Here is a 22,532-nt window from a genome sequence, read left to right as displayed (position 1 = left end):
GAATGGCTCTGAGTTGGTCACAGAGATTGGAGATAACCAGGCATTCAATGTTCCATGATTTTTCCCTGGTACATGTGAACATACAGTACATGCATACTATAAAATAAGACAAATGTAAAGTTCTGTCTAAACCGAGTATGGATATTTTCCTGAGACAATTTCAAAAGGCCCAACGTATCAATCACACATACTAAGATCCAGAACAGTAATAAGTTAGAGGATAAAATTAAGTATTGTCAAAATGTCTTCAAAGAATTCCTTGGGCTAGCACTTGTACTATCTCCTCAAACGGCCAAGAAGGTACAGGGGCTGCTTTGGACATCACATCCATTAACGACAGAAGGGTTTACTCTTAAAAAATCAAATAGATGTCACCAACAATGTCTGCGAATGGGAACTAATGCAAGCATTGACGCAATTTAAATTATGCTTTAAAAGTAAAGTTGTTATGCAGAAGTCGGTAAAACGATGAGACTAAGATACATATTTCTTTCTATTGAAAAATAAGCACTGTAATGGTCATACGAAAGCACACAGATACTAACTGTTAAATAGGTAAACCTCCTCTGAGCGGAAGAGAGCATATGAGAAGCAGTGGCAATTGTAGCAGTTTTCATGGATGTTGCTGGAACTAAAAGGAAACAGCTTTGAAGAGGGAGGTTTAAAATGAGCTACCTTCCAGCGCCATGTGTGTGGAAAATAACTCACCTGCTTCATCAAATTCTCACAGGAATTTTGTGAACTGGTTATTGAATATATTAAAATAAAATCAAAATAATTTAGTAATTTAATTAAAATATAAAAAAATCCTCTGAGAAAAGGTTGAGAGTTTAAGAGCACTGGCTGCTCTCCCTGGGACATGGGTTTAATTCACTACACACACACAGTGCTCACAATTAACTGTGATTCTAGTTCAGGGGCTCAGTTATGCTTTTCTGGTCTCTGTAGGCACTAGAGAAGCGGTACACAGACATTCATACAGGCAACACAGACAGACAGACAGACACACACACACACGCACGCACACGCACACGCACACACACACACACAGACACACACACAGACACACACACGCACGCACACACACACACACAAACACACACACACTAAAATCTAAATTAAAAAACTAAAATTAAGTTGACTCAACTTAAAATAAAAGTAACCTGATAAGAAATGCAGTTAAAATTCAAAAGTCACTTTAAAATTGCTATACTCTGTTTGATTGTTTCTCATGCATTTTTTGAAAAATTAATTTTTGAGATTTTTATGTACAAGAATATATTTATATCACATCTACCCATTCTTCTCCCTTCCCCATCTCATCACTCTCTCACTCCTCAGATTCCAAGCCTCCTCTTTAATTTTGATTGTTACACACATACACACTCATATACATGCAGTAAAACTTGACTATTCCATTTAGTGATGGTCTTAGGATTGACTGATTGAGATTGGATAACATATAAGGGGGCACATCCCTGAGGAAATATTCTTCCTTTCTTGGAAGCCAATGATCGCCTCCATCTCTTCATCTAGGAGAGGCCCTTGTGATGTTTCCCTACTTCCGTGTTGGAAAATCAGCTGACGTCACTGTGGATGTCTGGCGGGTCTGATCATTGTGGTTCATGGGCTTCATAGTTGGATCAGATTATAATTTCTTTCCCCTGGCAGATTGAATAGAATCTTCAGATTCTGTGAGGGATAGCGCTCTGGGAAGGAGCTTCCAGGTCTGTTCCAGCTCAATTCCTCAAGCACCATGTTTGAAGTGTGTAGTATCTTCAACAGTAGGTTCTTACATTCAAGTTCTAGAAGGATACCAAAGGCAGAGTCAATAACCAATGTTGTTTGGAGGAGACTTTTACACTCCGCCAACCAACAATTTGAAGGGGGTTTCTCAGACACTGTGCTGGGATTCTAGTTAAATAGTCTATGATTCTTGGAGGAGCATTATCACCCCAAGTGTCCCAATGTAAAAATATATTCATGTTTATGAACTTATGTGTAATATATGCTTTTTAAATGAACATAAAATAAAGTTTTCCTTTGTTATTTTCAAGTATTCTTATTGGCATTTATTCCTCCTCCTGCCCTCAGTGTTACCTTCCCCTCTGTTTAAAGTTCTCCATGTTTTTGACATTGTCTCCTTCACAGCACATCATTTACATGTTGAGTTGTAGGGGAGGTTAGCATGTAGAATTAGGTGACTATACATTTCTATTTAATTCAGTATTAAGTGACGTCAAAATTGATGAGTTAGAATAGGAGTAATTTTACAATACAAATCAACAAATCAATGCTGTTTTGAATTCTTTATTTTTAATGTGTATTAATGTTTAGCTTGTGTGTGTGTGCATGTACTATACGAGTGTGTGTGTGTGTGTGTGTGTGTGTGTGTACCACATGAGTGCAAAGCTCACAGGAACCATAGATGTAAGATCTCCTGAACCTGAAGTGCCAGATAGTTGCTTGCCTCCATATGGTTGCTGGGAACAGAAACCAGATCCTCGTCAATAGCAGCCAGTTCTGAGCCATCTCTCCAGTCCCCAGTGCAGCTCTATAGACAACAAGATTATCAAGCAAGTATTCATCTTCCAAATCCCTCCTCTACTCACCCCTTTCATGGTCTTGTGCCTCCTATTATAAGTACCTTTCAAAAGCCTTGGGCAATATGTGTATGTGAGCAGTGTGTGTGTGTGTGTGTGTGTGTGTGTGTGTGTGTGTGTGTGTGTGTGTAGGCATGGGGGTAGGAGTTTTATAAAGTTTTGGTTCAATTAATACTGTATTACTGTTTTGGATAGAGTATCTACCAAGGAATAAGCCCTTCTGGATGCAAAGCTGAAGAAACTCTGATGTAAAGGCAAAGGCAATAATGGTAGAGAAGTCATAAGAAAATGGAGACCAAGCTTTTGTAGCCCTCTTCAGTCACTGGACATCTTTATAATCAAAAGTCTTATATTCAGCAAAAACAGCCTTAGGTCCCTGGACAGTAGTTTAGACAATTGTAACACCATATGGGAAAAGTGTCACATACAATCAAGACAATTAGAAACTAATACAGTATGTCTCAGCACGATGATCTCCAGACGTAGAGACTTTTAAGTCACTTAAGGATGGTGAATCACAGGGTTTGCTTAGGTGTTCCTTTGATTGTCCCTTAATAGATTGATTGCAAAGCAACTATGACTGCTAGGATGAGCTGCCTGCTCTCTGAATTGATTTTGGAGGCTTGCCAAGAGCACCCATGGGATGAAATACTGTTTCTTATCCTGTTGCTCATCTCGTTCCTCAGCAAGAGGAGAAACTTTGAAGCAGTTGGTTCGGCACAGTGGTGCTACACTCCAAGGTTAAAGAACCAGTTCATTTGCCCGCTGTGACATGTAACCCGACCTTGTCAGTCCTAACCCCCACATCTGCTTTCCTTAGTGTTCAATTTAATACCAGTGGACCTCCCACTAAAATCATACACCCTGGCACTTCAACCACTGCTTTTAAACTGCTCCTGTTAGAACTATGTGGTGGATTCCAACAAAATCCCACCATACAGCAATTCTCACGTGGGAGATTTATTGGGAGCGGAAATAGAGACAGCTTCAAGAAGAGGGAGGAAAGAAGAGGGAGGCAGGGAAAGCAAGGTTTTTATTGGGTCTGTGATGGATGCACAAAGGGACGTATGACAGGAACCATGGTGCATGTGCAAAGGGACAGACACAGGAGCGATGGTGTTGCCTTGTGGGCCGCTAGAGATGATATGTCTTGTCACCAGGTCCCTCGAAAAGCTGGTTTTAAAGATGCCTGACTGTCATGAAGTCACTTCTAGCTGCCCATGGATGTGCCTGATTGCCAATAGCTACTCTTGAGACACATCACTCAGCACTGTGAGGTTACAATCATGATGGCCCATTCTCTGGGATGGAGATGGAGGAAGGGGTGCTATTTCAGAATGGTGGGAACTTCCAGAATTGGGAGTAAGCTGCAGACAAACTTATTCTTATGCCACTCCACCTACACAGACACTAGTAGTCCATTCAAGAGGCAAGAAGTTTCCTGGTGTAATCACATCTTAAAGAATAGGCATTCTTAACATTGTTGCACCAAAGATTAAATGTCCAAGGACTTTGGAAGACACATTTAAAATATGAAACCCTTAAATGTTGTTTATACATCAGGTAATCCTAATAGGTTTAGAGACATTCTCAGACTTGAAGACAGAAAGAAGTTTTTCTTTAGGAACAGACAGCATTTAGTGTAGCTGAACTTAGCATTCCAGTCACGTATGCAGTTATCAAATGGACTGCTACTTGGCTACAGAAATGTTATTTATCTCTGGTACTTTCTAATTCTTGGTACAGAGAGCTCTGGGCTCTTTAGGGGTTATCATTTGTGGCCAGATTCATGAAAAGCCTTGAAACTCAATTTGGTTTTCTACTGATGGATGATAGTAATGTATTCCATCCCATCCCGCAGTCATACCTGCCTCTCGGCAACCAACCCCTTGCATATCTCACAGGGAATTTTAAGTATCCCCAAACTACTTCAGTCTAAAGCTGAAAACTTGTTAAGTTAGTGGAAGTACAAGCAATTCCGGAAGGACTGTGCGCTGCAGTTGTCAAAATCACAGCAGGTGGAGGTGATGAGATTACACAAAAAAAGAGTGGCCGGGTTGAACGCTTGTGGGGACACCTTGCTCTGATCTGCGCTCAATTGTGAAATGTAAAAGCTGAAGTCATAGAATGTGCCCTGTGATGCATGTTAATTTTATATTTTAATTATTTCCTCTTGTGTTATAAAATCACCATCCAAGTATGTGTTAAAACAAATCTCTATAAAAATGACAGTGGAAATGGTACATGAAGCACGTACAATAAAGTAAATTTCCATAAAAATGTATTACCTTTTTAATTAGATATTAAGACGAGTACAAATAACAAGGCAGTTTCTGCCTTTATGGGGATGGTTTGAATACTTCACTGAGAACTGTAAAATGCCATTATACCTGATATAGCCCTCACCCCAGCCTACCATATGCGGCAGAATTTGGTTTGTCGAAGTTTAATCTCTTAAATTAGTACCAGGAATATTGTGTTGGAATGCAATAAAGCAGCTAATAAAATTGTATGCCAAGCCTCTAATCGAAGCAGTAACACAATTGAGTAAGGTTCATTGAAAATCAAACTTTACAGCAAATATGAGAAAAAAGAGTAAGTATCAAATAAAAACATAAACAGAATTCATGCATGCTCGCTTTTAAAGCTAATTCTATGTTGATGACTCAGAACTTCTAGTAAGTGCTGTGTTCGATCTGGAGGAATTAAAAAAAAATATACATGCTGTAGAGTTTGGTACCTATCTTCCTATTTTACTGCATCTTTTAGGTCTCATAGTTTATACATATCCATTCTTAAATCAAAATGCTTCTAAAATGTAAAAATAAAGGTAAAAACATGTTTACTACTAGATACCTGTGGTAGTTTGAATTAGACTGGTCTTCATAGGTTCATGTATTCTGAGTTGTTGGCTTTGCATTGGTGGACAGCTTAGGAAGGATTAGGATGTATGGCCTTGTTGGAGTAGGTGTGCTACTAGGGGTGAGCTTTGAGGTTTCAAATGCCCATAACAGACCCAGTCTCTCCCTCTTTAGCTTTCTGGATTGGATATTAAGTTCTCGGCCAGTGCTCCAGTGCCAGGCCTGCCTGCTTACTTCTGCGCTATCTTCCATGATGATGATGGACTTACCCTCTGAAACTGTAAGCAAATCCCCAATTAAGTGTTTCTTTTTATATTTTACTTTGTCCCTGGTGTCTGTTCACATCAAGAACAGGGACTAAAAGCAAGAGCTTAGCTAGCAGCTGTCATCTGAAGACGTTACAAAAATGTTTGTCAGCAATAAGAATGTCAGGCATAAAACAGGGATGCCTTTGTTGCTCAAAAGCAGCTGTTGAACTAATCTACACATACGATACTGTTCAAACTCTCAGACATGTGACTGACACGCAAGAGTTATGATTGAAGGTCTCTAAAAGTAGATTATTCTAATTGAGCTGTATCTACTTTGAGGACTGCAGGGGGCCAGCCCCGACTGTCCTTTCTTCTTTCTTGGTTCTCTCTTGAGTTAAGTCTAGGGGGAAAAGTATTGGCAGGGGCAAGACTTGATCTTGCAAGATTTTGAGGATTGCTGTATAATGATAAAACATTTACCTATCTTAAGTCTATGTCACTTTGCTCCATTAGCTGACCTGCCTTTCTGAGTTGCTCTCAGGCCAGAAACTGCACTCTGGCGTTTAGTACCTCATGGTAAAACAGAGGGGAATTAAGTAAATTAGCCTTTGTTCTAGCTCTTCAGGAACTGCAGTTGAGTCACAGGAAGAAAAAAAGACACTTTGAAAAGTGATTTTGGCTTTCATTCCTGAATTCTTCAGTTCTCCAAGATGTTTATACAAAAGTCTCCTCCAAAAAATTCTCTCTAAAAAGTTCTCTAAGATCTCTCTTGCTCTCTAAATCAGTTCTCTCTGCTCTCTTCTCCTAAACTTGATCTTTCTTCCTGCTTTGATGTAACAACCATACTGTCCTTACTCTTAGTGCCGTGCCTTCCAATGCTACTACTCCCAATTGCTATGTCTTCTCTCCCAATGCCATCATTCCCAATGCCTTTTCTTCTAAGTTCTCTCTAAAAGTTTTCTAAAAAAGTTCTTCTCTAAAACGTTCTTCTCTCTAAAAGGTTCTTCTTGACTCCAGTTTCCTCTATTTTTGTCCTCAGCATTATATATCATTCAAAATACATGATCACATGGTAGAAAGTTTACCACAAGTTTATACATAAATTAAAATCATAAATTGAATAAGAAGTTAATAATAGAAAATGTTTACATGCATATCCGTTAAGAGTAATTATCTGGCTAAACATTATCTATCACAAGCTCAACACTTTCATTGAAAGTTGAAAGCCATAAGTTTTTGCAACTAAGTTATTAATGAAGTTTTGTATAGATAAATCCAGTCAATATTTGATCTTCTGTCCTTACACCTATAGTAAATTGTTAGTTCTATTTTTACAGCCTTTGCTTAATTGTTTTACAACCTTTTGGAATGTGCTCTAAGTTGTAGGTGCATGCTTGATATCTCAGGAGCAATTAACAAGTGACACTTGAAGACTTGGCAGAGTTCTCATTGCAGTTTTGATTATCAGAGAGGACTTAATAGCAGTCCTATTATAAAAGAGTTTAATAATTAATAATATAATTTTAGGAATTCTTATAGAGTCATCATTAATAAATAAAAAATCTTCTATTTGCATATGTGGCATCACTACAAGCAATATAATTTCACTGTTCTACAGAGATCTGTTTAAAAGGGTGGGCTACTACCTAGTGATTATTTATATATATTTAATAAAAACAGGAAAACATATTAAGAATAGGAATTTTTCTCAGATGTAGTCTTCTTGGTCTTGCCTAGAGATCCAAATACATCATTAACTTTATAGTCCTGGGCAGAAACATCTAAGGAAGATCACTTGCTAGTTTTTAGCTTCACCTTGATGGCTCCTGGCAGAGAATAAATATGTTTATTTGAGTATTCACAGGCATTGCAGAGTTCATTGTCACTGCACAAATAGAAAAGCTGAATCTAAGAATAACTGATACGCCTTCTATTAAAAATGACAAATTTGAATCTGTTTGAGTGAATAATTTATTTCTCAAAGGTTATTTAAGGAGGTTTCCATGGATACTCACAAAAGTTCATCATATGACTGTAAGAATGTGGCCCCATTAACACAGCCCACCTCAATCATCTTCACACTGTAGTACCTTCTTAGAACATTGCTTCTCTGTCTCTGCCCACTGCTTGTCTATGCACCTTTTCTTTCTGACTTGAACTCTACACAACAGATTTTGGTGTGCAACCAGTAATTTCAACCTGTGAATAATTGAACATCATAAATTTCATCTTTTCTCTATTACTGAATCTCTGAGTTCTATTACAAGAAATGGAGCTAAACTAAGGCTTTGCCATTTCTCATTCACTGAGGCACATGTTGCGTGCAACCACCATTGAAGAGGAATATGTTGAATAATCAACATTATATTTCATGCCTTTTCTCCCATATGTGAACCATATCAATTCTATATATCATTTCTATTAATTTTTTCAGCCTAAACTGTTCATGTTCCCTTTTAATTGTTCAGAAATCAAGAAGAGAGATATAATATGTAGGGTAACTAGTGATCCATGCTTACTCAAAATTCTTAGAATCTGCTTCCAAAGCTGGACATGATAGTACATGCCAGGATTTAAGATGTGGAGGCATGAGGATCAGAAATTCATGGTCATCCTAAGTTGCAAAATGAATACAGACTGGCCTTGGCTGCCTCATACTTTTATATAAAACAAAAAAACAACAACAGCCAAAAGAATAATTACTCTGTGGACAGTATGTCTGATATTTCTTAAACTGATCTTGATAAGCTACAATGCATACATAGAGTACTGATTAATACGTATGCCGAGATGTTTCACTAACCCTGTCCTGTAGCCTTTTTCTACCTTCTTATTCTTCAAGAAATAAAAGCAGATATATTTCTAATATTCTATATGAAATATAAGGACTGATAAATCACCAGAATATATTAGAATAAATAAATACATTTTCTTGGAGGATTTCTTAGTTGCATGTTTGTTTTATTTGCGTGTATGTCTGTGTACCATGTATATGAAGTACAGGCCAAGGCCAAGGGATGATACAGAATCTTCCAAATTGGAGTTGTGGGTGGTTGAGGGCAGCCAAGTGGATACTGGGAATCCAAATCCAATCCACTGGAAGAACAGCCAGCATTCGTAACCACAGAGCTAGCTCCCCACACCCCAGAAAAAATCAAATAAGGATTAAATTATCCTAAACAAATTAGACCATACCAGTATTGGTTAAGTAAAGGCTGATAAAGACAGAATTCACTCTAATGCATTAAAAGGAGGTTGCTAAAATATTTTGTGTCATGGAAAATATTTTATGTATGATAATATAAAAATCACTTTACCATGTAAGCTGTTTTATTTTTATAAACAAATTCATATGTAGAAAAATGAGGATTATTATTACTAATAGTCATTTCTTATTTGGGGATGGTGCAGCGAACTTTATTGATGGTATTAAAGAGAGAAGGGAGGGTTCTCTAAGCCCCTCCTGTTATTATGGGATCTGGGATGAAATTGTGAGGGAGATGCTCAGTGTTGGGGGCTGACTTAGGATGGGGACTCCTCAGCAACTGAGGGCCTCTCTCTTTTTTTTTTTATTATTAACTTGAGTATTTCTTATATACATTTCGAGTGTTATTCCCTTTCCCAGTTTCCGGGCAAACATCCCCCTCCCCCCTCCCCTTTCTTATCGGTGTTCCCCTCCCCACCCTCCCCCCATTGTCCCCTTCCCCCCAACAGTCTAGTTCACTGGGGGTTCAGTCTTAGCAGGACCCAGGGCTTCCCCTTCCACTGGTGCTCTTACTAGGTTATTCATTGCTACCTATGAGGTCAGAGTCCAGGGTCAGTCCATGTATAGTGTTTAGGTAGTGGCTTAGTCCCTGGAAGCTCTGGTTGCTTGGCATTGTTGTACATATGGGGTCTCGAGCCCCTTCAAGCTCTTCCAGTTCTTTCTCTGATTCCTTCAACGGGGGTCCTATTCTCAGTTCAGTGGTTTGCTGCTGGTATTTGCCTCTGTATTTGCTGTATTCTGGCTGTGTCTCTCCAAAGAAGTGCAGACCGACAGGAGGGCCTCTCTCTTGCTCTCAGTATCCTTGCTGGGCTCGGGTGGGTGGTCCAGGGTTTCTTACTCCTTGGAGGCCATGTAGGCCATGAGGTCCACCACCCTGTTGCTGTAGCCATATTCATTGTCACACCAGGAAATGAGCTTTACAAAGTTATCATTGAGAGCAATGCCAGTCCTAGCATCAAAGGTGGAAGAGTGAGAGTTGCTGTTGAAGTCACAGGAGACAACCTGGTCCTCAGTGTAGCCCAGGATGCCCTTTAGTGGGCCCTTGGATGCCTGCTTCACCACCTTTTTGATGTCATCATACTTGGCAGGTTTCTTCAGGTGGCATGTCAGATCCACAACCGATACATTGGGGATAAGAACATGGAAGGCTATGCCAGTGAGCTTCCCGTTCAGCTCCGGGATGACCTTGCCCACAGCCTTGGCAACACCAGTAGTTTCAGGGTTGATGTTCTGGGCTGCCCCATGGCCACCACGCCACAGCTTTCCAGAGGGACCATCCACAATTTTCTGAGTGGCAGTGATGGTATGGACTGTGGTCATGAGCCCTTCCACAATGCCAAAGTTGTCATGGATGACCTTGGTAAGGGGGGCTAAGCAGTTGGTGGTGTAGGATGCATTGCTGACAATCTTGAGGGAGTCGTCATATTTCAATCTTGAGGGAGTTGTTATATTTCTTGTGGTTCACACCTATCACAAACATGGGGGCATCGGCCAAAGGGGCTGATATGATGACAATTTTGGCCCCACCCTTCAAGTGAGCCCCAGCCTTCTCCATGGTGGTGAAGATGCCAGTTGACTCCATGACATACTCAGCACCAGCGTCACCCCGTTTGATGTTAGCAAGATCTCGCTCCTGGAAGATGGTGATGGGCTTCCCGTTGATGACAGGCTTCCCATTCTCAGCCTTGACTGTGCCGTTGGACTTGCCATGGGTAGAGTCATACTGGAACATGTAGACCGTGTAGTTGAGGTCAATAAAGGGGTCGTTGATGGCAACAATGTCCACTTTGCCAGATGCAGAGTAGAAGGCACCCCTGGTAACCAGGTGCCCAATACGGCCAAATCCATTCACACTGACCTTCACCATCTTGTCTATGAGATGAGGTTGGCACTGCACGAGAAGATGCAGCTGTCTCTGGAACAGGGAGGAGCAAAGAGCCACTAACAGTCATTTCTAATGTTTAGTTTTCTCCTAGAGATTGTTCAAGTCTTTAGAAAACAATTAATAAATATTACTGATTAAGATAATTGATTATTAATCAAAAATAATAAAAATTATGTTTTTCTCAAATTGAAAGTACTATTAAATAATTTATACATGTAGTATTTGATACCAGCAAGGAATCCCATTGCCCCCTTCTAGTAAATTTGGCTTATTTATGCAACTTATTAAATAGCACTGATTTAAACAATATTTAGTTGTTGAAGATGGTTTTATACACAAGATCATATATTTCTATTTGGCTAAAATTCACTAAAAGGATTTTTAGTCAGCTGAGCAAAATGTATCTTTGCCCTTTGTTCTAAATTCCAACAGTCAACAAATTGTTAGCCATCCTTCAGTATCTGGCTTTTCCATAAAAAGCAATTCTTGCCTAAGTTTATTATGTAATTAAATATCTTCTGTAGCATAGTGTCTGTACTGGGTAAGGTAAGAACATAATGACAGAAAATCATATTTTAATTGGAAGATTCAAACAAAATTGAACACTAGAATCCAATAGGTATGTTAGAAATTATAGCAAAAGATATACTATAATTTATTAAGAGAAAAATTGATAGTACTTAGGATTTTACGTGAAAAGACAAACTGATACAAGAGACCTAGAAGTGGGCATGTGATATACATGTAATTATCAAGATTTTATTAGACCGCAGGGAGACAAATAACCGTATTAAAAAATGGGGTTCAGAGCTAAACAAAGAATTCACAGCTGAGGAATGCCGAATGGCTGAGAAACACCTAAAGAAATGTTCAACATCTTTAGTCATAAGGGAAATGCAAATCAAAACAACCCTGAGATTTCACCTCACACCAGTGAGAATGGCTAAGATCAAAAACTCAGGTGACAGCAGATGCTGGGAGGATGCGGAGAAAGAGGAACACTCCTCCATTGTTGGTGGGATTGCAAACTGGTACAATCATTCTGGAAATCAGTCTGGAGGTTCCTCAGAAAATTGGACATTGAACTGCCTGAGGATCCAGCTATACCTCTCTTGGGCATATACTCAAAAGATGCCCCAACATATAAAAAAGGCACGTGCTCCACTATGTTCATTGCAGCCTTATTTATAATAGCCAGAAAATGGAAAGAACCCAGATGCCCTTCAACAGATGAATGGATACAGAAAATGTGGTACATCTACACAATGGAATATTACTCAGCTATCAAAAACAACGGCTTTATGAAATTCGTAGGCAAATGGTTGGAACTGGAAAATATCATCCTGAGTGAGCTAACCCAAACACAGAAAGACATACATGGTATGCACTCACTGATAAGTGGCTATTAGCCCAAATGCTTGAATTACCCTAGATGCCTAGAACAAATGAAACTCAAGACGGATGATCAAAATGTGAATGCTTCACTCCTTCTCTAAAAGGGGAACAAGAATACCCTTGGCAGGGAAGAGAGAGGCAAAGATTAAAACAGAGACTGAAGGAACACCCATTCAGAGCCTGCCCCACATGTGGCCCATACATATACAGCCACCCAATTAGACAAGATGGATGAAGCAAAGAAGTGCAGACCGACAGGAGCTGGATGTAGATCGCTCCTGAGAGACACAGCCAGAATACAGCAAATACAGAGGCGAATGCCAGCAGCAAACCACTGAACTGAGAAAAGGACCCCCGTTGAAGGAATCAGAGAAAGAACTGGAAGAGCTTGAAGGGGCTCGAGACCCCATATGAACAACAATGCCAACCAACCAGAGCTTCCAGGGACTAAGCCACTACCTAAAGACTATACATGGACTGACCCTGGACTCTGACCCCATAGGTAGCAATGAATATCCTAGTAAGAGCACCAGTGGAAGGGGAAGCCCTGGGTCCTGCTAAGACTGAACCCCCAGTGAACTAGACTATGGGGGGAGGGCGACAATGGGGGGAGGGTTGGGAGGGGAACACCCATAAGGAAGGGGAGGGGGAAGGGGGATGTTTGCCCGGAAACCAAAGAATTATTATTAAGTATTAAATAAATTTAAAAAAAAAGAAAACCATACAACAAAAAAAAAAGATTTTATTAAATGATTAGCAAAGCTTATCTGACCAGTGTTTGTGCTTTTTTGCAAAGTAGAAATCCCATGGAGGTAAAATGTACTTGCTGTGCTCATATTGGTCTGGAAATAAAATTTGTTACCACCACTATCAGCAATTTGTGTTCTGAAACGGTAGTTCAATTCTCTGGTACCCAACAAATGCAAAATAAAGATTTATATGATGACTAAAGACACATTAAATGGACACAGGTCCATTTAAAAATGAGTTAGTATTTTAATTCATATTTTCCATTTGTTTTAAAGAAATGGGTGGAGCTCCTGGGAAAAAGAAATATAAAAGTATAAAATTATGCTGATTTTGAAGCCTCAAAGTAGGCAATTTGGATGACTTCAGAAGGAGGGATGCTTAATGGTTGATATAATGGCAAACACGCACAGCACACACTTAGAAGCCAAAGAGAAACTGCTCTGAGGATTTCCGTTAGAACGAAAGACTGACCCGAATGCAAGATAGAGTTGTAATGGGAAATTTCAGGTCCCAAGCCATCTGCTTGGAGCCTAATGCCTCTCAGTGCCAAGCATCTGATAAATAGTTAATGAATTCAGTCCTTGACCTGCTGAAAATAGCTTTTCTCCATGTTGGTGGTGTTGAAATATGATCAAGGGAGCTGCCTGCCTCAGCTCCTTCCAGGATTCTCCGTCTCCCAATGTGCCAAGCCTTCCTCCTCACTTTCTCCTGCTTGCTTAGCCTCTTAAGACAACCCGTTGATGTTTTCATATAAAGATGTGATTCTACAGTAGCCCACAATTTTATGAAGGGTTTTCTAATAAAGTTAGTAAGAAAAATACAATGACTTTCCCTTGAAATAGTTTGTTAGGAGCTGAAAATTTTAGATGAATGATCCACTTATTTTTGCAGTAAGAAAATATTAATCACTTGATGTGAAGTGTTCTTGTATTTCCCTTAGGGACTTTCAAAGAGGCATTTTGTGAATTGTGTAAAATTATTGTTGTCTTTACTATGACTTTATTTTACTAAAAACGTGCTTTTCAAAAGTTGGAAGATACCTTTAACTATGTGAAACTCAACAGAATCAGAAAATTAATTATCTTGTATGCCCTCAAATTTTTATCATGACTTGTCATTAGCTTTATAACCAAGGAAACATTGTTCAGCATCAGAACTGTTCTCTGACACCTCCTTGTGCTTGATAGCTATTTGTGCTTTTTAAAAGATTAATCTTAATCTTTTCTGATATTTATTCTCAAAGTGGGAGAGGATGTAGAAACAGCAGGACAGGCAAGTGTGGTCAGGTGTTAACTTGTGAGTGGAGAACTGACTTCGGATCGTTATTTGAAATGGCAAAGTCAGATCACTTGCCAAAGATGTCTGATATAAGAACAGCAAATACATTTAGCCTCTTTCAGAAATTGCTTTCATTCTTCATTTATAAAGGGACGATAGTGAAAACGCAGCTCACATCTGCTACTTGTGTCTCATCTGAGTAATTGAAGAGAGAGAGAGGACAAGGAGAGAGGACAGGGAGAAGGAGAGGGACAGGGAGAGGGACAGGGACAGGGAGAGGGAGCACCAATGAGGCAGGGAGGGAAAGAATACATTGCTGGTCACTTTTCATCACTGTGGAAAATATTGAACAGAAACTGTTTAAAGGAAGGAAATATATTCTTTGCCTCATAGCTGCAGAACTTAATGTTTCCACATGCAGAGTAGGAGTGGGCATAAAACAATGAACAAGAGCAAGGTGCACCAGCAGGAGATACCCCACCCTGCACCCCAGTTATCTGTTCCTCCACTAGGTAGTTCAGCCTCCTGATTTCCAGAGCTTCCAGGCAGTCTATCAAATTATGAATGCATCTATGGAACAATGCATTGATTAGATCAGGACCCATCATTTTCCAAAAGTCAATTAAAGTAGTAGTAAAAGTAAAAGTTAAAGTCAATTTAAATATAAGAATAACAGAGATTAGCAGTACTGTCCAAACTTGTACCTCCGTGACTCAGGAGTCTTAGGAAACAAGATGTCAAGTTCTCGGGAAAGACAAAAATGTTCCAAATTACATTAGGCACAGAGAAAGACTCCGGGGTGTTTCATAGAAACATTACTAGCAATAAACTCATAATTCATCCACATTAATTTTATGTTGTTATGAAAATGGGTTAGTTAGATTTTGCTAAAGCTTTGGAAATCCCTCTAAATTCTGAATACATATACATATATGCATACATACAAACATTCATATATATATGCACGCATACATACATACATACATACATACATACATACATACATACATATGCTAACTTACTGTGTCCTCTCTGCTGTCAACACTTTCCTACATTTGTTGTGGGCTAAGTACATTAAGAAACTCTGCCTCACAAGAAAGGGATGTTGGAAAGACAAAAACTGATCCAGGCAGGTGAGCATGGCTATTGGCTCTCAGGAAACACCCTTAGGAGAAGTCTTTCCAGGAGACTTCGCTGGTGGAGGACATTATTACCACATCTACACGGCACCCAGAAAAGGTATTTAGACAAGTAGAGTAAAATGGCCCCAAAAATAAACCTCACGCTGGAGAAGCTGGACCTTGAACACTGTAGAGAGTCCTTCAGAACCAGAAGGTAGAAGCCGCACTGGTTCCATCTGTGCCTGCAGGACCAGACACCTTCGCAGGTAACAATAGGTGTGAGGCACACTGAGTGCAGAATCCATTCATAGCAGACAGAGAGTTCACCTTAATCCTTCTACACTGCTTTTGCTCTTACTAGGGGTGTGAGCCTTCCCTACCCTCAACCCCTTTGTACTTAGTTTTCTGTTGAAAGCATTATGTTTTAAGTAAACACTTAGGACTCAGCTCTGGGAAATCCTTAATTAAAACTGAGAGACACCAGGAAGCTGGAAAAAAGAAGTCTGTCTCAAATGATGAAATTAAGGAAGACACATTTTTAATAGGCTTTACTTGTAAACAATGTTTTTTCCATCTTTATTAAATTGGGTATTTCTTATTCACATTTCAATTGTTACTCCCTTTTCCGGTTTCCAGGCCAATATCCTCCTTACCCCTCCCCCTTCCTTTCTACATGGGTGTTCCCCTCCCCCATCCTCCTCCCATTACTGCTCTCCCCCCAAGAATCCCATTCACTGGGGATCCAGCCTTGGCAGGACCAAGGGTTGTCCCTTCCACTGGTGTGCTTACTAGGCTATTCATTGCTACCTATGCAGTTGGAGCCCAGGGTCAGTCCATGTATAATCTTTGGGTAGTGGCTTAGTCCCTGGAAGCTCTGGTTGCTTGGCATTGTTGTACATATGGGGTCTCAAGCCCCTTCAGCTCTTTCAGTCCTTTCTCTGATTCCTTCAACGGGGGTCCTGTTCTCAGTTCAGTGGTTTGCTGCTGGCATTCGCCTATGTATTTGCCATATTCTGGCTGTGTCTCTCAGGAGAGATCTACATCTGGTTCCTGTCAGCCTGCACCTCTTTGCTTCATCCATCTTATCTAGTTTGGTAGCTGTATATGTATGGGCCACATGAGGGGCAGACTCTGAATGGGTGTTCCTTCTGCCTCTGTTCTAAACTTTGCCTCCCTATCCCCTCCTAAGGGTATTCTTGTTCCCCTTTTAAAGAAGGAATGAAGCATCCGTATTCTGGTCATCCTTCTTGAGTTTCATATGTTCTGTGCATCTAGGGTAATTCGAGCATTTGGGCTAATACCCAATTATCAGTGAGTGCATACCATGTGTGTTTTTCTATGATTGGGTAACCTCACTCAGGATGATATTTTCCAGTTCCATCCATTTGCCTATGAATTTCATGAAGTCATTGGTTTTTTTTTTTTGGTTCTTTTTTTTTTTTTTTTTTTTTCGGAGCTGGGGACCGAACCCAGGGCCTTGCGCTTCCTAGGTAAGCGCTCTACCACTGAGCTAAATCCCCAGCGAAGTCATTGTTTTTGATAGCTGAGTAATATTCCATTGTGTAGATGTACCACATTTTCTGTATCCATTCCTCTGTTGAAGGGCATCTGGGTTCTTTCCAGCTTCTGGCTATTATAAATAAGGCTGCTATGAACATAGTGGAACACGTGTCTTTGTTATATGTTGAAGTATCTTTTAGGTATATGCCCAAGAGAGGTATAGCTGGGTCCTCAGGTAGTGCAATGTCCAGTTTTCTGAGGAACCTCCAGACTGATTTCCAGAATGGTTGTACCAGTCTGCAATCCCACCAACAATGGAGGAATATTCCTCTTTCTCCATATCCTTGCCAGAGTCTGCTGTTGCTGGAGTTTTTGATCTTAGTCATTCTGACTGGTGTGAGGTGGAATTCAAGGTTGTTAAACAATGTTTTTAACTAAAATAGAATTACATCATTTTCTGGTCCCTTCATATTCTCCCAGTCGACTTCCTTTAAACCCTTCACATATTCACCACACTCTCAAATTGCTAGACTCTTTTTCTTTTATTATTATTGTTACACACACATTCATATACACATATACACAACCACAGATACACACACACACACACACACACACACACACACCCTCTGCTGAGTCTGGTTTTACTCTTTGTATGTAGTTTAAAGTTGACTGTTCCATGTCAACCAATAAGGAGCTCCTTTGGAGAGCTGACTTTCTTTTTTCAGCAGTCATTTGCTCCTGTAGTTCTTTGCCTAGGTTTTTTTCTCCTAGCCGTTTCTAGGAATGCCTGTTTCACAGCACTCTTCCTGGTATTCTGCAGAATAATTACTTCATTTACTTCATTTCTTATATTTTTGGTTGTGAGCCTAGCCTTTAACGGCTGAGCCATCTCTCCAGCCCCATTTACTTCATTTCTTAAATATTCAAGGCTTTTTGATTATAAAAAAGGAAGAAAGAAGGGAGAAGTCCTGTGAATGTACTAAATCATGACAGGACATCAGGGCAATAAGTCAAGGTAGGAACCCGGAGACAGGAACTACACAAATGCTTCACTCTTGATGCCAGTGACTTCTTCTATTTTTCATTAAATTACTAATAGATTCCTAAGAGTATCTCAGTTCACACTTTTTCAAGTTTATTGAAAGTTTCATACAGGAGAAACTTTATCATACATTTGCCATTCAGAGTCTGCTCAGGCTGCTCTGCTATTCAACATGCTTCTGAAGTACCAATTAGCCCACAAACAGCTTCCTCACTGTACCCTGTGGCTACCTTGACCAACATCTCTCTCAATGAGCTCTGACTCTGCACTGATTCAGTGTTCCCAAGGCAGCATATCTACAAAATTACTTTTCTGTTGGTTTGACAAACATCATACCAAGGAAACCTGCAACATAAAGCATTTCATTGCTCTTATGGTTTCAACACTTCAGAGTCCGTGGTGTGTGACCATAGGCATGGTGTCAGGAACAACTGACTATTTGCATCTGGATGTGGAAGAGGCAGAGAGAACATACTTGGGATGGGAGAGTATTTCAAACTACAGATCCACCGTCAGTAACATATCCCTTATAATAATAGGCCATATCTTCTAATATTTCTGAAACAGTGCCATCTTTGGGGACAGAATCTATGGGGGCCAAACTCATTCAAACCACGACATCTGCCTCAGGACAAAAGGGGACTGTTTTTGATATTTTATGGAAAAGATCTCATTTTTTTCTACCTGTATCCTGACAACTTGTGTTAAGCTGAATTCAAATGAAACAGATTAGTTTATCTTTGGGGGGTATATATGTTAGCATCTAAGCTATACTGTGACTACTATTCATAATAATTATCTAACCCTACAAAAGGAGACAACAAAAAAGATTGAGCAAAAAGATACTAGACAGTTGGTGCCATTCCAGACAAAGAGGCTGAGAGAACAGGTGTAATTATTATAGAGGTGAGCCCTGTGAAAGAGAAGCCCCACAAAATTCACATTAACACAATATGCAAAACGACCTGAAGGCTTGATTCCCCCCATGAAAGGTTCCAGTATTAAGATACAAACAAATTTGAAAGCAACCTGAAATGAAAATGCAGCTGAAATGGCCTTCTGCTTAAATACAGCTGCTTAGAGAAGTGTTTGTGTAGAAAGAATTTCTTATAAGTGACATCCATAAATTTAAAAGGCTGATAGCCAATGAGCTGAGGCAGGAAATAGGAGGTTGGGCACTTGCAGGACGAGAGACGATTCCAGGAAACAGTGAAAGTATAAAAGGGGGAAACACTGGGAGAGGTGTTATGGGAAACACTGAGGGAGATTCAAGGGAGTTGCAGGGAGGGATGCTGAGGAAAATCCTGAAGAAGATGCAGGTCAGGACTGAAGGAGAGGTAACTAACCGTGTGGAAGACAGGGTAGTTTGAATGGGTTAACTAAGTTATGATCTAGCCCAGGAATGAGACAGAACTATGGCCTAGGCACTTAATAACAAATAATTAGTCTCAGAGTCTTCATTTTGGGACCACGGCTGATTTATTTTTTAATATTCACTTACCAAGGTGTGCAGCACCCATTTCATCTGTGACAGAAGAGACCATACTACATTTCTAGCTGGCAGCAGAATTTGACATCATCATCTACATGGTACAGAACACAGAGACATGAACAATATGAGTGTAGGGGATGGGGCGGGGGTGGAGATGTATGCCAAGGTTTCAGAAATCCACTGAACCTGGCCACTATAGACCAGAATCAAATGTTTTACAAGAAATCCTGAGAGGTTATCAGATGAGGCTGTAAATGTAAGCCTAAGACTCTTCAGACACCAGAAGGTTAGAGATTGGAAGAGCACTGGACAACCACCAAGGAAAACAGCAGACAGAGTGGAGCTAGGCTAAGAGAGAGGCTGTCTGTGTTTTAACCATCAAGCTGAAGGGATGAAGTTACTTTACTCCAATCTTTTGGAGCCAGACAATTCTATTATGAGCTTCAGATGTCTGATATGATGCTACAGAATTTGATATTCTTTTTTTTTAAGATTGATTACATATAAGTATACTGTAGCTGTCTTCAGACACACCAGAAGAGGGCATAGGATCTCATTACAGATGGTTGTGAGCCACCATGTTTTTGCTGGGATTTGAACTCAGGACCTCTGGAAGAGCAGCCAGTGCTCTTAACCGCTGAGCCATCTCTCCAACCAGAATTTGGTATTTTCATTCTGAGCTTTTGTCCTATTTTGATATAATCATTCATCATTATTTCTCCTTTTCGAAATGAGAACATTTATGATAAGCCATTGAATATTCACCATATGTAACTTTTTATTATATGAGGTTCCTCAGTAAATAAGAGTATCTTGAATCTCAGAAGAGACTTCGAACTTTTGAACAGTGTTAGTATTGTTTAAGACCAGGAGACTTTTGACGTTGCAATGATGTTGAATTTTGAATGATGAAATAAAAATAAGCCTATGGGAACCAGAGAAGCAATGTTATGACATAAACATGATACTTTTGAGAGGGTTTTGATAGTTATCCTAATTATCAGCTTGATGGGATTTAGAGTGTAGAAATAAAAGTTTTGAGGGCATTCCCAGGAAGAAAAGGGAACGGTGAATTGGAAACCAACATTTATCTCTCTTTGTATTTCTTGATGCTGGGTTTACAATGATCAATCACAGCTTCAGCAGACCTTACTGCCATACCTTCTCAGCCATGATGAAATGGAAATGTGAGCTCAAATAAGCCGTCCTTCTTAAGTTGCTTCTGCTAAGTATTTGGTCACAACAATGAAAGTATAGGAACTAATAATTAGATCTCTATACTTTTGATAAATTATCTTGCAGAATTTTTAAATATAAATCTTACTATGGCAATGCATGAACTTTGATCTGTTGATGTTTTAAACATTTGGAAAATGATAACTCAAACAGGTGGTTTATCAGGTTTCCTCATTTTAATATGTTACAAATACTGTGATGATCAGTGAGCTAAGGAAAGATACTGTCTCTCCATATGCAATGTTGAACAAGATTGTTCACTTTTACACACAATATTATTTATTAAATGAAAGTCTGGTTATGGTTTTAACTATAATGAGATGCCCATTAGTTTTCATCTATGAAAAATACATAAATACAACTCTTTTAAATAAAAATTACTTGCAACACTAGTGCAAATAATGACAAAAAAAAAGAGAATTTTTTTCTGAACTGACCTGGATTTACCTCAAGGCAAAGACTTTTTCCCCCTAAGAAGAGTGAATAAAAGGAAAACACTACCAGTATTTTGATTCTTTTCCTCTCCAGAGTACAAGAAACAAAGAAGGGAATAAAATAACTGATGGTTGTTCAGAAAAGATGGAAATACCAAGTGTAGAAGCCTATAATCCAAGCTACTTGGCGGCTGAAGCAGAGCAATCCTAAATTCCCTCATTAGCAAGAAGCTGTCTCCAAAGTTTTGTTTTGTCTTGCTTATTTTAGATTGGGAGTGGTGGTGCCATAAATTATAATTCAGTAGAAAATGTCTTCTTTGCACTGGATAAAAGTGCCAAGGCTAGGTTTGATGGAAAAATTATGCTCCTATACAAATGATATGGGGTTTTATACAGTTACCAACTCTACAGATCGAAAAGGTTACCTGCAGAGGCTGACTGAATACATGATACAATTCCCATGAGGGGCAACAGAGAAAATATTTACATCTGTCTTGGAAAACCATCTTGCAAGCAGCTCTTGACTGATAGAGTGAAATGAGCCAAACAGGTCCTTAAAAAAAGAGCAAAGTAAAGGTGTATCTTAGATCCAGGAAGTAATGCTTGCCAACAGCATAATAGGTAGCTCATTTCCTACCTGGAAGGGAAGATTCAGGAACTTTTCTATGAAGCAGGTGACATGTCCAAGGTTAAGAACCAATCAACTTCTGCAGTGCTGAGCTGCACGTTTTGAAACATTTTTATGTGTCTGGGTTCATCTTGCCTTTTAATGGCTTCTTGAGATTACTACTGAAGGGTGGTGATGTTCATTCATTAGTATTTATGTGCCAACTTGGTCATACTTTTATTATTTCAATTTAGTTCTATGCAATGACTTTTTGGTTTTTGTCTAAAACCTTTATTTTTATGATATCTATGTTGCTTAAGAAAGTGCCAACATTGCAATATTTAAAAAAAAGTACCAGATGCTAAGAATATCTGACAGAGCAAAGTTGAGCATTATTTCAGAAAAAGCAGTACTAAAAGTATTTTTAAGACAATGTAAATACCTGTAAGAAAGTTATATGAAATAAGAAAGCATACTTCACAGTTAAGTTGGCAATGTCCAGTTTTCTTTAAGATACATGCTGTATATTATGAATAACTATACAAGATTTGCATAGTGAAATGTATTTTCCCATACATGATTGACCTACACTTCTACCAACAACCTTTAGCAGTAACATGTGTTTGATGATCTGACTACATCTTTAGTCATTTGAATGAACATTTACAAATATAAAATATTATATAGTTTACCATGATCAACATCTTGCAAAGTAAAACATTGCTTTATTAGATTCTAGGCTCTTAAAACATTTTTCAGATTCAAAATTGGAAGAATTCAAAAAGTGTGTGAAGATAAGGAAAATCTTT

General features: G+C 39.2%; 1 pseudogene; it reads right to left on the bottom strand.

The window, feature by feature from the left end:
• Positions 1 to 9,801: 9,801 nt before the first annotated feature.
• On the bottom strand, positions 9,802 to 10,847 carry LOC148004303 (glyceraldehyde-3-phosphate dehydrogenase pseudogene; annotated as a pseudogene).
• Positions 10,848 to 22,532: the final 11,685 nt, after the last annotated feature.

Source organism: Rattus norvegicus, chromosome 8, assembly GCF_021556685.1.
Source record: "Rattus norvegicus strain SHRSP/BbbUtx chromosome 8, alternate assembly SHRSP_T2T, whole genome shotgun sequence".
Taxonomy (NCBI): Eukaryota; Metazoa; Chordata; class Mammalia; order Rodentia; family Muridae; genus Rattus; species Rattus norvegicus.
The sequence above is the reverse complement of the archived record's forward strand: the minus strand, read 5'-3'. Positions and strand labels throughout refer to the sequence as shown.